Raw genomic sequence first — 16,872 nt, forward strand, 5'->3', positions numbered from 1 at the left:
GCAAAAAACTTCTTTACTGAACTATTACTAATGACATACGCAACCATACAGCTTACTTTGTCGAATGCTTTCTCTGCATAAAGACCCATCATTGTGCTTCCCTCTCCATCATCATTGTTCTGCAAATGTTCTCAAATGTTTGCCGCCCCTCTACAAAACCACATTGGCCCATACCTATCAATTTTGGCATTACCTTTGCCATTCTTTTAGATATTACAGACATGAACACTTTATTATCATTCTTAAAAACAACAAACACGTACCAGCAACTAGGATGGTAAGGAAGTTCTCTTTAAAGACTTCACAAACTACAAAAAAAAATAATAAAAAAAAGAGCTGAAACATGGCCAGGGTATAAACTTTAATTAAATGCACTGCAATATAGAATAAAAGGTGAGCACTTTCACAACAAACCATTGCTTAATCAGACCATAAAATACATCATCAATACCACATTCTTAAATAGTTAAAATAATTAATGAACACCCAATCATTTTTAAAAAACAATTGAAGCACAAATTTTCACGATTACTTTACATCCTGACTATGCTGAACCAATCAATTTCAAATCCTACAGAATACAACCTATCAAAACTTTAGAAAAAACATCCTAACCTATCAGTAATAAATAAAGGTTGTGTAGTTATTAGACAAATCATGGAAATGTCATCACTATATTGGTTAGAATCTGACCAATGTGGTACAGCATAATATTTCCTTATCGGTTGATACATTAAAAAAATGTGTTAAGAACTTCATAACATATACTGTGGTGTATCTCATATAAAAAAAAAAAACTTTTGTATAAACAACTTTCCTATATGTTATTTAAAATGACGGGAAACGAGTTATTAACTTAGCTATGAAACACACTCTCTCATCAATACACAAATTCACTGTGGAACATCATGACCGCTCTTTTTTAATCATACAATTTCCTATTTATGTATAAAGACATACTATAATGTCTTCATAGTTAATTCTGTAACATAATAAAGATTACTGCAAAGTCTATATGCTAAACAGTTTGGTTTTCTGTTAAAAAGCATAAGAATGAATCAAAAATACATACCATAAGTTTAAACCAATCAGCACTAACATCTATGATTGGTCAATAAATCTGTCAATATCCATTGGTCGTATCTGTTAGCGTAGCTACCAGTCAAAATAATGCCCTAATGGACCAATGGTGGCTTCATCTACTTCATATTGTCCAATCAGCTATTAAGTCAAATGCTATGATGTAAAAAAATTTTTATCGTTCTAGCAACCCTATACATAACAGTTTACTGTTGAAGTGAGAGAACCTACAATAAAACTCTTTTATAAATTCATTATTTAACATATCAAGTGTTACTATTAGCATAGCTAGTGCAGAACAGAATGGTCCTGTGTTAAAAAAACGTAAGGACAAATCAAAAACAGATACCATAAATTTAAACCAATCAGCACTAATACCTATGATTGGTCAAGAAGTAAGTCACTCGATATACAGGGTCTATATCACATCAGCGAAAGCTAAAATTTAGCAAACACTGATATATCGAACTTCAAATTCCGAAAGCTGAAAAGAGCGAAGGAACGGATCAGCAAATTTTTTCCCAGGGACCCCCCGCAGCTTTCCTTCTCTGATTTCAGCTTTCGGACTTTGAAGTTCGATATATCAGAATTCGCTATTTTGAGCGTTTGCTGATGTGATACAGACCCCAATATACATTGGTTGTGTCTGTTGATATAACTACCAATCAAAAGAATGTCTTAGTGGACCAATGGTGGCTTGATCTTCTTCATATTATTCAATCATATATTAAATCACATGCTACAATGTAAAATAATTTTATTGTCATTCTAGCCACCTTGTATGTAATATTTTATTATTGCAATGAAGGGCCCTAGAATAAAACTCTTTTGTAAATTCAAGAAAGCATTATTTACCGCATTGAGCATTACTATCGAGCTACTTCTTCAACCTTGCTTTCTAATGCTGGATGTGACACTCAAATGTAATTGGTCGAATAAATGCATCTGTAGATAATTCATTAATCTTGCTATCTTACCCTCAAATCAGACAGCCAATTTCTTACACTAATAGCTATTAAGACATTCTCTTGATTGGTAGTTATATCAACAGACACAGCCAATGTATATCGAGTGACTTACTTCTTGACCAATCGTAGATGTTAGTGCTGATTGGTTGGGGGAGATGGTGACTCCAAGTGACCGCTTTATGATCAGATCTTACCAGGGAGGATGATACTATAAGGAAGCTGGTTACTACCAAGTCCAAGATATTATCACCTCTTGTGGGGGTATCGACTAGCTGTTTCAAGGCATTTGCATTGACAAAAATCAAGGAATTTCTTGGCATTTGTGTTCTGGCATGAGTAGTTCTTCCAATCTATGGGAAGTTAAAGTCATCCAGGATCAGGGTAAAGGTTTGCATCTAGATAGATATGAACAGGTCCAAATAGGAGGACTGGGCATCTTGATTTAGATTTGGGGGTCGGTAGTTATCTATGACTTGAATAGGGGTCTTGTTAACGGTTTGGACTGTCTCCTGTGCATCATACTGTCTGACCAGCCTAGAGGTGTGTATGTCTTTAATGTATATTGAAACTCCACCTCCTTTGGCTTTACTGCCCACAGTGTGGGGGTCTGAATGTATGATAGGATGAGTAACCAGGTAAGGCTTGGATGCTCTCTGCAACTTTGAAGCAGGTTTTTGTGACTGCACAGATGTCAGCATTTTCCAGGGTTAGGAATGCTCGCAATGAATGCAGTTTCATGTTTAGACTCCTAGCATTTAGCAGTATGACCTTTAATTTGCGTTTTGTTGAAATTTTTACATTGGTAGTTTTAACCTCATCACTTTTCCTAAAAAAGGCACTTTAGGGGAGGCAAGAGCCATTGGCAAAAGCCTGAAGCCCAGGTGGGACAGATGCAGGCCATCTCTGGTAAAACATTGTGGTCTGTCGATCCAGGCTGTCAGGTACTGGATCCCCCTGGAATGACACCAGAAACTAAGCCAATTGTTAAAGTCAATCATTTTCTGTTTGTATTGAGGCATCATTCTGGGTGATGGAAGAATGCTGCTAATGGCTAGGGACATACCTGCCTGGGACACACAATCAGCGAGCTCAATCATGCCTCTCTTCATATAGCCCAGAGAAGTATGTCTCAAGTCATTCACGCCAACATGGACTATGACAGAGTCACAACAGTATCTGCTGTTGAGAGACTTTAGTGCATATGTGATATGGCGGATTCTGGCACCTGACAGACAACTAACCGTAACTTTGTCCTTATCCAGCCTGGTGAGATGCACATCTGTGTGTCTCATAATGGAGTCTCCTATGACTGATATTTGGTTTATGGTGAAGCCTTAGTGGCTGTGAGGCACAGGCATGTGGATTATGCGTGGTATGTGGTGTGGAGGGCTGTGGAGATCGTATGTGTTTTTGCCTCGGAGGTCTCCTTTGTTTGGGTATGTTTATATGCAGGACCTCCGCATATGTAGGTGTGTGTTTTGTAGGTGTGGGTAGTGTTTGAGGTGTACTGATTGTGACACACAGCTGGTGCAGACTTCAAAGATTTATTTAGCATTTTCATCTGTAGTACACTCTTGACTTACTACCGACAAAAGTGCTAAATAAATCATTGAAATCTACATCGGCCGTGTGTTTCTTTCATTTATTTGTTTTATTAAGTCTTGTTCTCTCCCATAGTTTTGAGGTGTACTGATTGTGTTGACAACCTTTTTGGTGCCAGATATACTGGCTTGAGGGGGAGAGAGCTTGGACTCTAGGTTCCTAATATAATTGCATCTCTCACAAATTGTGTTCTTAGGTGGTAGCAGTAGATGGTCACCCGTGTACATGAGGCAGTTGCTACACTGTCTCAAGGTGGCCATATCAACCAGACTGGCAGAAGAAAACCTAGCCTGTTCTGCATTAAAAATTACTTTGATCCTCCAGGATAAAAAATATTCTGAAGACAACTTGTACAGCAGCTTGAATCTCACACATGCTTCTCAACATTCCCTGACTACTGGATTAAAACTGTTTCACTTCTGCCTGGTGTGCGGTGAATAAGCATTTTCCACAAACACTCTGCTACCTCCATCTTTCAGTAGTTTGCCCTTTTGCCGCAGTTTTGTCAGGATCAACTCTTTCTGCTGGTAGATTTACCTCTTTACTAATATAGGTCTTGGCTGCTTTCTCACGTCCATACTTGGAGAGATTTATCAGCTCATCTGAATATCTGTTTCACATTCGTCCGTTTTTTCCAACCTTTTCCTATTTGAGTTGATATACTCCTTCAGTGTTTCATTTATTTTAATCAGATCTGAGTACATTTGACTTATTTTCCCCCAATATTACTGGAAGCCATGTCTTGCACCAAAGCTGGAGCTTAAACTGATTTTTGCTGAACAGCTGCAGGATTCTTCACAGTTAGTGTTTTTTGTCTTCACCTTTTCCAGTTGATTTTCTTTCCGGCTCTCTCAGTTTCTTCTTTGCAGGCATCCAGGCAGTGTACTTACTAGCCAGTAACTGAATTTTACTCAGGTTGACAATATCTCTGGCTGCAGTTTTTCAGTTTCTGTTTTCACAATGGAAGAGCTGAAGTTAGGCTGTTGATAAGTATGCAGCCATTTTGGAAGTCCAAAACTGCATTTACTTTTTAATCATTTGTTAAACTTATGCATTGTCAATCAAGACTCCCCTTAATCAGACATTATACTGTGTTGGGGTAGGGGGTCATCCAGGCAGCCATGCAGGTGCTTTGTGCTTTAACCAGCATCCCGGTAATGACAGATTGAATGATTTCTATGTCCTCAACCCTCTCTAGAAGAGATGCAAGCAATGGCATCACTGTAAATGTTACCTATGTTCCCTTGTCTATGCATGTATACTCTCCCAAATGTGCCAACATGAGCTACCATCAATGGCTTGGGTGGCTACACCCACATCTTTTTAGTATAGGTTCCACACATCATGATGGCTCTCTGTTCTCCAGCCAAGAATCTGTCACTAGCATGGCAGTGAGAGCCAGGAGGAAACTACCCACCCCAAAGAATGCAATGCCCCATACTCTCTGCCTGTTCCACAACCACCCAAACCACAATATAATCTCTGGTATGCATGGCTGTAACTGGAGGTTCGTCGCCCTATGGCAATGGCAGTCTGAGTATTTTTTTAGTGCTTTCCTCTCACTACACAACACTGCGCTGAAAGTCTGTTTTTATAAACACCCTTTCCCTTAGATATAGTAAAATGTTCAAATTACATTAAAATCCACATTTTTTTGACTTAGTTAAGTTTTGATCAAAACAATGTTTTGTTGTTTATTTTGCATGAATACTCAGGTTTAAAATTATATCTTCAGTTAGACAGCCAGCCTTATATGCCACAGACTGAGTAAATGGTTACGTTTACATTTATTGTTTACTTTGGAGGGATAATCTGGGTTGTAGCTTCAGACAAATCGCTACATTATTTCAGTTCCTCCTGCATATGCTAACAGAGATGTTTCTAATTGTTTTGCTGTATATTAGCATTTGTCTATACTTTTTAAATTTCCTCATTCTAGTGCATATTTACATATTAAATGTCATTGTGCTTATATTTTCTATATATTTTTGTATCCAATTTTGTCATTTCCAACATCTTGGACTGAAAGGGGAATTCCACAATTTCCATCTTCGTATATGGACTGTAGTATTAGTTTGCTCTCAGAGCTGAGCTGGATTCAGAAAGGTGTCTTGTCTACACTTCACAAGTAAGCTTTCCAATTCAGAATTAGTCCTGCTACAGTGCCTTAGCATGCAGATGTGCAGCACCATGGCAGGCTGTCTCTGTGGCTGTGCTAAATGCTAATGAGACATTCCAAGGGACAAGCATGCATTAGTAAGCCATGTGCTCTCTCTCAGAAATGCCTGCAATACGGCACTTACACCGCTGAGTTGTGTAAAGTAACATGGCCACTGACGGCCACTCAAATTATTTTACATGGTTAAAAGCTCATCCTTATCCATCATGGTAGAGGTAAGTGCTGGGAACTTAGCAGGCCAGGACTTTTGGGGTGTGGGTGCGTGAATACATGTGAGTGTGTCTGCCAAAGTCATTGCAGTAGGAGAGGGGAGTGATGGGATAGATCATGTCTGTATGTGTCCATAAGTTGCAGGCGCTGCGTGTGTGTGTGTGTGTGTGTGTGTGTGTGTGTGTGTGTGTGTGTGTGTGTGTGTGTGTGTGTGTGCGTGTGTGTGTGTAAGTACAGTGGCTATCATACCTGCACACTCCCCTTGACTAAAGACCATATCTTGCAACATTAGTACAGGGGGGCACCAGATCCCAGATATTCTTCTTTATAGTGGGTCTAAAGGCAAATACAGAAGTTTTACAACATGAAACATGTGATTTGGGGGGAGGAATTCACCAGGGATACTCTGCATATCATTGTTAAAAACCACTTAGAAAAACAAAGAAAAATTATGTGTGTGTTTTCCGAAGGATATTAAGGATACTTGGCACACTGTGCTTTAAAGACACCAAAAAAGATTAAAACCCTGTACCTTCCCATCTCACACTCAGGATATTAGTCCCCTGCTTCACTAATGTCCTGTGCATGAGGTGGGAGGGCACAGTATATCACACCTCTACACCACTAATATCCAGTGCATGACGTGGGAGGATACAGGACATCACTCCTCTGAATCACTAATATCCAGAGCAGGAGATGGGAGGGTACAGGATATCACGCCTCTGCATCACTAATATCCAGGATGTGAGGTGGGAGGGTACAGGGTATCAGTCCTCTGCATCATGAATACCCAGGGCGTGAGGTGGGGCGGCACAGCATATCAGTCCTCTGCACCACTATCATGTCCTCACACACAGGATATTAATTCTTTGCACCATCAATATCCTAGTAGACATCACATTAGTCCTAACACTCAGGCGGTTAGTCCTCTGCACCGCCACTAGACCACAGGGATACATGAAAATATTACCCATGTTGTCATCATCAATCCCCCCTTTTCCCATTTTTCCATGAGGTTGAGGTGTTACATTAGTCAATGTGATCAAATCAAATATTACCTTAGTGTTTAAAAATTATGTAACTTAAAGGGGAGAAAAGGTGTTGAACCCTGTGCTCTTGATACAGAAATCAGTAACCTATTACACACACTAATCAGTTAGTATAGACACGGTTATTTTATATAAATAGTATTAAAGTCTAGTGTCTGACATGATTCTATAAACATAACAGTCCATAAAGTATGTAGGAAAGGGTACACTAGGAGAGTGTCAGTGTGGGTGGATTCTAGTACAAAGCCAGGAGGACCACTAGACAACAACAGGGAAAATATTTATACTATTACTGGGACTCGATTAAAAAATTACATGAATAACCGGCCTAGTATCACTATGTACTTACAATAAGAACAAAACTCAATATCTGGCAGAGTGAATGCTGGGGGTTCCTGTGCCAAAATGATGCAAGGGCTGCCAGTGTTAACTACCACAGGAAAATGCTGAATTGTATTTGTGGCAGTTAAGAGTGATTCAGAGAAATATAAATTAGCCAGTAATGAGGTCTTTCTTCATTGCAGCTAACATTGTGGCTAACATGTCTGAAATGCAAATTGTCTCATTGTGTAAATAACCCTTTTTACTGCAGCTCATAGTTTAGAGCCATAATAAACTCTAATAGAGGTATGAATAAATTAACATTAATCATTAACACAGCATTCAAATTTACAAAACAGCACATGATAAAGTGATTATACATAAAAATGTAAACAGAATGAATAAAGTATAAACAACTGCATATATAAGAGAGGACACACAAAATGTAAAATAAATCAGATATGAAGTACAGAAATCTGTCTAGACAAACTATACAACTATGTACAATGCATACAGAGAAATACAACTGAGACCAGTGTCTTATGATTCAACTTGCAGAAATAACCTGCTCAATAAGTGCTTTACCTGCTCATCCAGAGTCTTTGAAGCGTGCAAGAGTGGGAATTCAGTAAGTGCTGTTTTGAGCTTGTTTTTGAAGTTCATCAGCACATTTTATTTTCTGATGTCATTATCAAGTGATTTCATCTGGCTAGAGCTAATTTCTTAAACACATTCTTCAGTGGATTCTCTCCAAAGAATATCCTTTTTATTTATTTATTTATTTATTTTTATTTCTTTAAAAGTTTGATGACCGGGAAGTCCACTGGGCCAAGAAGAGCCCGATTTCACTGAAGGCCCTGGGAGAACAGCTCCACAACAATTGCAAGTTACATTTCACATGTTACAAAAGGACATACAGCTAATTAAACATCTACAGATAAGCTCCATGACATTTGCAAGTGACTTGTCACAATGTTACAAAACCGAAAAGACATAATTCAATACAGAAATTTCAACATTTACATAAAGTGAGTATTTTTGTTATAAACTTAATTGTAGGTTTAACATTTCAAAATATATAGCTACCAGCCATTAGTACGTTAGGAAAATAGCATGCATGGAGAGGGGGTAATAGCATAATTGAGACTGGAGAGTATAGTACAATAGATATTACAGAGAAAATTAGTTTTTAGTAGGGGAGGGATTGTTTTGGGTGGGATAAAGTAATAGAAGAGGTAGTTGCATGAGTCAGTGCAAGGTGGAATGGGGGGGGGTTAAGTTGGAGCGTGGCAAGAGCATTCCCGTTTGGAAGAAAGATGAGAGAGTAGCTGAGATTTTAAATTTGTATGGTTAGGGAGGTTGCGTAGGTGTGTGGGGAAAGAGTTCCACTGTTTAGCTAAGAAGTGGGACAACAGTAGATGGCCAGGAGGTCGTGCAGGTTTGTGGACCTGAAGGAGATTTTGTTTTTTGATTCTGAGTGAGCGGCTGGGAATATAAGGTTTTAAGGAAGTAGCGAGAGCTGGACAGTTGGCAGGTTTAAAGATGAGCTTGTGGGCAACGGTGAGTTGTAGGTAACTGAGGTAGCTGGGTAGTTCAAGCCAGTTGAGGGCGAGGAGGGAGTGGCAGTGGTCGGATGAGTTTTTTGAATTGGTTGCAAATTTGGAGATCCTGTGGTAGCAGGATTCAAGTTTGGCCTGAAGGCCAAGATGGAGATTGGTGAAAAGAGGGGCACCATACATAAGGGAGGGGAGTAGGAAAAGTGGATGCAAGAGTCTGACGGGTAGAGGGGCTTAGGAAGTGGTTGTGCCTATAGAGAAGACCTAACATTTGGTGGGTTTTCTTGATTGCGGAGCGGATAATGGTGTCAAATTTTAGTTCTTCATCAATAATGATGACAAGAAGCTTGGTATTGGGAATGATTTCAAGGATGGTGTCATTTTGGCTCTGTATGGTGAATGTGGATTTGTCAATGGAGATTTTGGTAGGGAAAAAACATTAGTTTGGTTTTATTTGCATTTAGTACCAGATGGTTAGACTGCATTCAGGTTTCTGTTTTGGAGAAGGCTAGTTGGGTTTTTGCTAGGAGCTTGGAGGGGGAGAAGGCTGAGCAGATGATTACTGAGTCATCTGCGTATTGGATGATAGATGAGTCTGGGATGGATTGGTGAAAGTTGTTAATGAATAGGTTGAAGAGAAGAGGGCCAAGAACAGAACCTTGTGGGACACCTGTGGGTGTGGGAAGGAAGGGGGAGGTTGAAGTAATCCATTGGACAGCTTTTTGGCAGTAGGACAAATAACTGGAAAACCAGGCGATGGTGGTGGGAGAAAAGTGTAGGGTGGAGAGTTGGGATACAAGTATGGTGTGTGAGATGGTGTCAAAGGCCTTTGACAGATCTAGGAATAGTGTGGATACAAACTTGCCTGAGTCGCATTCAAGGTTTATGGTTTCAAGGAAGGAAAGAAGGGCAGTTATGGTGCTGTGGCCAGGGCGGAATCCATGTTGGTTAGGGGAGAGGAGATAGTGCCATGAGTTGTGCTTTTATTTTCTCTAGTAGTTTAGAAAGATGGGAAAGAATGGCAACAGACCTGAAGTTGGTGGTATCAGTATTTTTGCCACCTTTGTAGAGGGGGGTGATGTAAGCATGGTGCCAGATAGAAGGGATGTTTAATTCTTGTATGGATTTATTTATAAGAATAGAGATGGGACAGGCAATGCTGTCTGCAGATTGTTTGAGGAAGGTGGGTGGAAGGTTGTCGGGTGCACTGCGAGTCGGGTGCATTGTGACAGGGTTTGAGTTTGAGGAGAAGTCTTTTTATAGTTCTTGTGTGGATGGGCTTGAGGCAGAAGGATCTGGAGGAAGGCTGATGATTGGGGTGGTGGTTGGGGCAGGAGGGGGGTGGGAAAGAGGCTGACAGTTTAGCTATGCAGTCTATGAAGACTCAATTAAACTGGCTGGTTGTTTTAAGGTTGGGGTTTGGGCAGTGGTTTTCTTTGTTGCCAGGATGCAGCATGGATGAGATGTAGTCCCAGAATTTTTTGGGATTTGTTGAGTACAAGGACTGGAGTTTGGAGTAGTGGGCTTAGCAGTCTTTAACTATTAATTTTTTTGTGGAGTTTCGTAATTGCTTATACTCTAGGAGGGTGTTAGGGTTTTTATGTTTTTGATATTGTTTCCATTCTTTGTCCCATTGGTGCAAGGCTAGTTTAGTATCTTTTGACAACCATGGGCAGGGATTGGTTTTGATGCGTTCAGGGGGGGGTGCTGATTGAGAAGGGTTAGGAATGAGTGGTTAAAGTAGGAAACAATATCATCTAGAGGAAGGGTTTTTAGAGGGGACCAGTCAATATGCTTTAAGCATCCGGAGAAAGTTAGAGGGTTGAAGAGGGGAGATTGCAGGTTTGGATGTAGTGGTGTTGTTTATACAGTTGAGATGGGAGACGGTCGGCGAAGGCTGGTAGATGATTACTGAGAGGATCAGGTAATGTTCTGTCTTTGGTGATAAGGTTTGGGTGAGTTGTTAGGATCCAGTCAATGATGGTACCAGAGATACCATCTTTATTTGGTCTGTTTGGAGATTGTATTAGTTGGGAGAAGTTGTACAGGTTGATTGTGTGGGACGGGGCTTCAGAGTTAATAGTATTCCAGTTTATGTTGGTGTCACCGAGTATACAGGTTTCATTTTTTATACTGGAGGAGAACCAGGACAGGATGTTTTCAAGAGTTTTAATATTATTTGATATTATTACCAGGGGGAATACAGAGGGCGGTGATACATACTGACTTGTGGTTGTTTATTTTTAGTAAACCTATTATAATTTCAGCGTTGGCAAAGGTTGGTATTTTATTGGAGTAGAGAGTTATGGTATGGGAGGTGGGGTAGATTATTGCTACTCCACCTCTTTTTTTGTGGGCTCCGAGGTTGTGAATGATTTGGAAACCTGGTGGTAGGATTTCGCTATCTTTTACATAGGTTTTCAGTCAGGTTTCAGAAACGGCGGTAATGTCGGGGTGGTTATAGGACAGCCAGGCATGGAGGTTAGGGATTTTGTTTTTTAGGCTTTGTGCATTGTGTTGTAAGGTGAATGGACTTTGAGTTTGTGGGTTGAGTGGAGGGTTTGGTGAGACTGATATTAGGGATGGGTCCGGGGTTGGGGTGGGTGCTGCTGGCTAGTGAGAGAGTTGTGGTAGAGTAGAAGAGTGAGGCAGTGTGTTGGGCAAGGGTAGCTTGGGTTGTGTGAGAGTAGTGATTTTCTGGTACCACATTTAAGAGAGAAGTACAGGGGGGTTGGGTTGGGAACATTTTTGGTTTGAAAAATAGATTGGGTTAGAGGTAAAGAGCTCATGTGAGATGGATGAGTAGGATGGGAAGTGAGGTTGATGGTAAGATGTAGTGGAGTGTGTGTGAATGTTATGACAAGGGTTGGGAAAAAAGTATGAGATAGGTAAGGGAAGAGAGAGATTAGAAAGGCAAATGGGGTTATAGGGAGAGATGATATGTACAGCATTGTAGGAGGGGTGGATGTTTGGGGTGATACAGATCTACAGGTGGGTGGAGTATGGCTTAGGTGTATTGTGACTGGAGAGGTGTTGGGTGGGGAGGAGTCAGGGGATATATAAAAGTACAGGTAGTAGAGGAAGGTGAGATTTGGGGGCAGAGTAGGGGAATGGAGTGAGTCCAAAGGGCAAACAGAGGGGGGGTTACACCTTCTGGGAGGAGCAGCAGTCACCAAACAGAAAACAATAAATGAGAAGGTTAGCAACTACAGAAATAGGGCAGCCTATCATTTTGGTTTAAATGTTACCTTTCTGTTTGTTTTCATTATTTATGCACCAATGGGGAGATGCAGTTCACTGAGAAGTAGGAAAATAATGTAGTTATGCCAGGGGTTTTAGAAAGGGACATGCAGTAAATTATGACTCAATAGAGTACTAATTTAAAAAGAATAGAATATGGTATAAGCGAGTGCACTAGTGGGGATTCCTATGAAGCAAGGGCACAAAAGCTATGTCAAAAGATGGTGCCTTTCTACATCAGGTTTTTTGATTCAATATGTAAGTACAATCAAAAGTACACATGGTGCTTACAGTTGTGCACACTACTGAGGGATGCCCGTGGGACTGACAGAAACAGAGTGTAGTCAGGCAGAGGTTTTTAGTATTTAAAGATGGCGCCGCAGCTCAGGAGAGGAATAAGTAAACTCTCAAGAGGAAAAGGGAGGGAATAGACAGGATTGACAGGGCTGGGAAGCTTAAAATAAGATTATGTTAGGAGAAGGTTATGGACTAGGACATGGAGAAAGCTGTGAGAAGAGAAAAACAATCAACTAGCTAGCCCAGGTCAGTACCTAAATGTGTCTATTTATCTGTGTGAATTCAAAAGCAGATTTAGTAGAGCATCAGGGAAGTAGAATATAAAATAAATATAAAGCTTTGGGAAACTGTATAAATTTGTTTCAATAAACAGGTGAATAAAATATAAGAATATAAAAGAAATGTAATATACAAGACAAATAAAATATAAGAATATAAAATAAATGCAAAGCTTTGGAAAATGTATACATCTGTTACAGTAAATGGAGGAAAAAAGGGGGGGGGTCCAGTAGTGTGCACAGCAGAAGAATCAGTAGGAGTATCACAGAGAGAGAAGATTATAATAGACCTTTTACTTATCTCCAGCACTGGAATATGTATTCAGACTTCAGATAAACTGTATCAGAATGTTCTTCAGTGTGACCCACTACTTTTGTTTCTTTGTTTTGCTCTGTAGCTTTGAACCCTTGTGTACCAATCTAGGTCGGTTTCTTCTAGCCTTTCTTCTTCCTCCCTGCAGCTGATCACCATCTGCTTCCAGCTCCTCTCCTCATTCACTGGGTCTACCAAACCCACCTTAGTCTCCTCTGGACTAAACTGACCCATGTCCAGGGGCAGTGAGGAGACCAAGAACACTGGTGCAGCATCACACTGCAACTGGGGAGACTGCAGTAATGCCCATCCTTCTGCAGCAGCCTTGCAAGCTCCACAGTGGCTGTCTTAGGGAGGGTGCATGCATTTAAAGTCTTCTGACCAAGTAGTCAACAGCTTGCAGCACAGCAGAGCTCACCTAGCTGTTAACACTGCTATAAAGTCAGCCTGTGCTACCTCCCTCCAGGATGGTTACCTGAACATTGCTCACTCATGCCCATCCTCCCCAGACAACTCCATCCAGTACCTGTGTCACTGATTGAAGTTACATCATTTGGAGAGCAGCAAGGGGTCTTTTCCTCTGCACCATGGGGACAGTCACTTTTTTGGAGTCTTAAAGGAAAACCTAGTAATCTAAACCACATTTGATGAATTTGTTTTCTTGGGGGGGGGGGGCTCTGCTCCTACACCATTTCTTCTATTACAATCAACTCCACTGCAACGGGGGGGGGGGGTAAGGTGAAATCCCCTTTGCTTTGACTCATTTAGGGAAAACTGCTTTTCAATGAACTAGCTTGAAGATGTTCAGCACTGTGGTGGTACAAAGATAAAGCCCTGACTATGACCCAAGTAAACACAATTCAATTGCTATCTTGAATACCTGATAGTACTAGTGTGGGGAAGATAAGAGCGCTACGGCTTTGCTGGCTCATGTCTCCTGGGGAGGGGGGAATAGTGCAAGCCCAGAGTATGCAATCCTGGGTGAATTTCTGGTGGAGATAGGAGACTGCAAGGAAGCACTGACTTCAAGTGGGGCAGAGCTATTCTGAGTGGTTAGAGAATTTGTTGAAGTGAGTGACACATCATCACTGATACTGCGCACCAAACCCTGGGCTCAATACAGGACTGTAAATGAAAAAAGAAATCCATCCTTGATGGCTGCCTGTATGATGGCCCCTCCTGATTAGCTCTCAACCTGGTGAATGAAGAACAAATGGGCCTGTTGACTGTAAAAGAGTCTAACGGTGAACATATCTGGGGGAAGGATGACAAAAATGGGTTAAACTACAGAAGAACAATTGTTTTTTCTGCACCCAAGGACCATAACAGAAAACAATACATGGCATCCTTGGCAAATTCCTTTTAGAAACATCACCAGTTAGTGTTAAAATTGGTGAAATATTGCTGGATAGGATCATCCAGAAGGTAGACAAGACAAACGCAAGACTAGAAGTGTACATTGAGGTAGTAAATAAAATATACAAGGAAATCAAAATTGATTTTTTCCAGACATTCTGACTCCTTTCAAACCTGGCATCCAAAGGGAACTGAAACTACAGAACAGACTGCAGCCTTGGAGGCCTGTGTTAAATCCCAAGAAAAAACAATTTAATGAGCCTGAAGACAGGGTAAATATAAACGTATATTTCTCAGGTACACTCTATAAGAGTCTTGCAACCTGAAGCTCCTGTGCATACCCTAAAACAAAATGAGCCAGTCTGACAATATTTTGCATCCAAGTATATTTATACTGTGACACTTAAAGCTGTCTAACCACAAATCACTTTTGAATGATTTGTGCCTTTTTTCTGTATTTTACTGTGTCTTCTCTATATCTGAAATTATAGCTATTAATTTAACATGTTTTACTGTTTGCACTGTTTTTTTCAGAGGGGTTTTGTGCTACATCTTATAGGTTCATAGACAGGTACTAGGCTATCGGCCCAAGGGCCTAAGTAAGCCTAGCCAGCAAGGTTCCCTGCCTTACGCCACCCAAGAAAGTTATTTTCCTGTGCCACTGTCGAGCAGAGACACAGAAGTGATCCCCGGGGTGTATTTCCTATTTCCCATCCACTCATCAAGATTTTTCTTGAAGAGTGCTAATGAAGAACTTTGCTTGTCTAGGTATTTAAATCAGTTTTGAGCAGGCTTCTGTAATTTTTATGCATTTTTTAGTGTCTGTTCTCTTAATTTGAAGAAACAGCTATTAACTGAACTGGTTATACAGTTTACATTTTTTTTGGTGTTATGTGGATTATTCAGTGTTGCTGCATTTAATTGCTGTGCTTTTAGTCACTTTTTTAAGCTTGGAACAAACAGCCTGTTTTTACCAGCTGTGGGAGTTGTCTAGAGATTGTGGTCATTAAACCTTGTGAAAACTGGGTGACTGCTCAGTTCTGGGAAGATAAACACTACTGGCTAGAACTTCAGCTGTTTCCAGCTTTCATTTCCCTATTATTAATACGGCATGTGCAGTCAGACATTGCTGTCTTATTCTAAGACTCTCTAGAAGCTGAAGCTCCTCTGCACAAGCTAAAACCAAACAAGACATTCTTTGACTCCATTTTACATTCAGGAAGCAGGGAAGTAGCTAAGCACTCCATTTTTTGAGCAGATTAAATTGGACTGGGTTACTATAATTGAAGACAGGAACCATACCTCTTAACCTGCAGACATTAAAAATAGGAGCAATGGCCTTGAAAAAAGGAACATCTAGCTAAAAATGTGGACATCTAACATAAAAATTGGAATACCAAACAGCACACATTTCCTGCTTGCAGCAGACATTTGGGATACTACTCAAAAACACATGACTAAAAAAAGAGTGACCAAAATAATGGAAAAATATAAGCACATAACAAAGAGGCTGTATAATATCTGTAGACTAATAAACAGTATTGCAAAATTCTACAATACAAGGGCTTTTATTTTTGCTTCTGAAAGAAAAGAAATGCAAGGTGTGTGACTGCTTTCTTTAAATTACTGTTGCCACTAGAGTGTTGGTAATGTAATGTGGTTTTCTATGTATTAGACAGCTTCAAAAATCACATGAAAGGGTGATTCAGAAAATTGTATGAAGGTGTAAATCAAGCCTAAAAATGGGAATGTTCCTCCAAAATAGAGAGGGTGGACAGGTCTGCCAGGAACACCAGGCTAGGTGACCTTTGATACAATTTGTTAATATTTAGCGTACAGATGCTGCCTGTACTGTTTTTAATTCTAAATTAGAGAATTATGCTACAATTAGTGTACTGGTTCCTAGTGCTAGCAGAAGAAGGTTTCCAGGCTAGTTGTGTGCATTACTTATTTCTTCTTCTTCTTCTTGGCTTTTCCCAGTTTGGGGTCGCCACAGCGGATCACCTGTCCTCTCATGATTGGCAGTGATGTTTTTACAGTGTCAAGTTGCCAGCCTGGCGCCCAACCTTCCACAGAAGGCACACACACACTGTGTGCATTACTTACTACAGAGGCCAAATTCAAGTGTCTTGCTATTGGTTGGTCTGGTCTACTGAACCTTTTATTGCTTATTTTCCTGTGTTACAAATGAGATGATCCCCTACAATGCAGACCATTGTGCAACTCACTGCGACGTATAGATGTTAGCACTTAGAGCCTTGCATTTATCTATACAACCTACTCTCCCAATTCATACTGCACTTTAGTCAGTAGTTGTGGAAACAGGCTCTGGTTTGTACCAGGTTGCACATTGCTCTGTGTGTGTACAATGAGACTGTTCTACACAAGTAGCATCTCCAGTAAAGCAACACCATACTCTGAGG

General features: G+C 40.4%; 1 protein-coding gene across 1 annotated transcript in view; it reads right to left on the bottom strand.

The window, feature by feature from the left end:
* SYNJ2 (synaptojanin 2) overlaps positions 1-16,872 on the bottom strand; it is a 1,514,156-nt gene that overhangs the window by 971,676 nt on the left and 525,608 nt on the right. The gene's annotated exons all lie outside the window — the stretch shown is intronic.

Source organism: Protopterus annectens, chromosome 1.part0, assembly GCF_019279795.1.
Source record: "Protopterus annectens isolate FY-2018-M chromosome 1.part0, PAN1.0, whole genome shotgun sequence".
Lineage (NCBI taxonomy): Eukaryota > Metazoa > Chordata > Ceratodontiformes > Protopteridae > Protopterus > Protopterus annectens.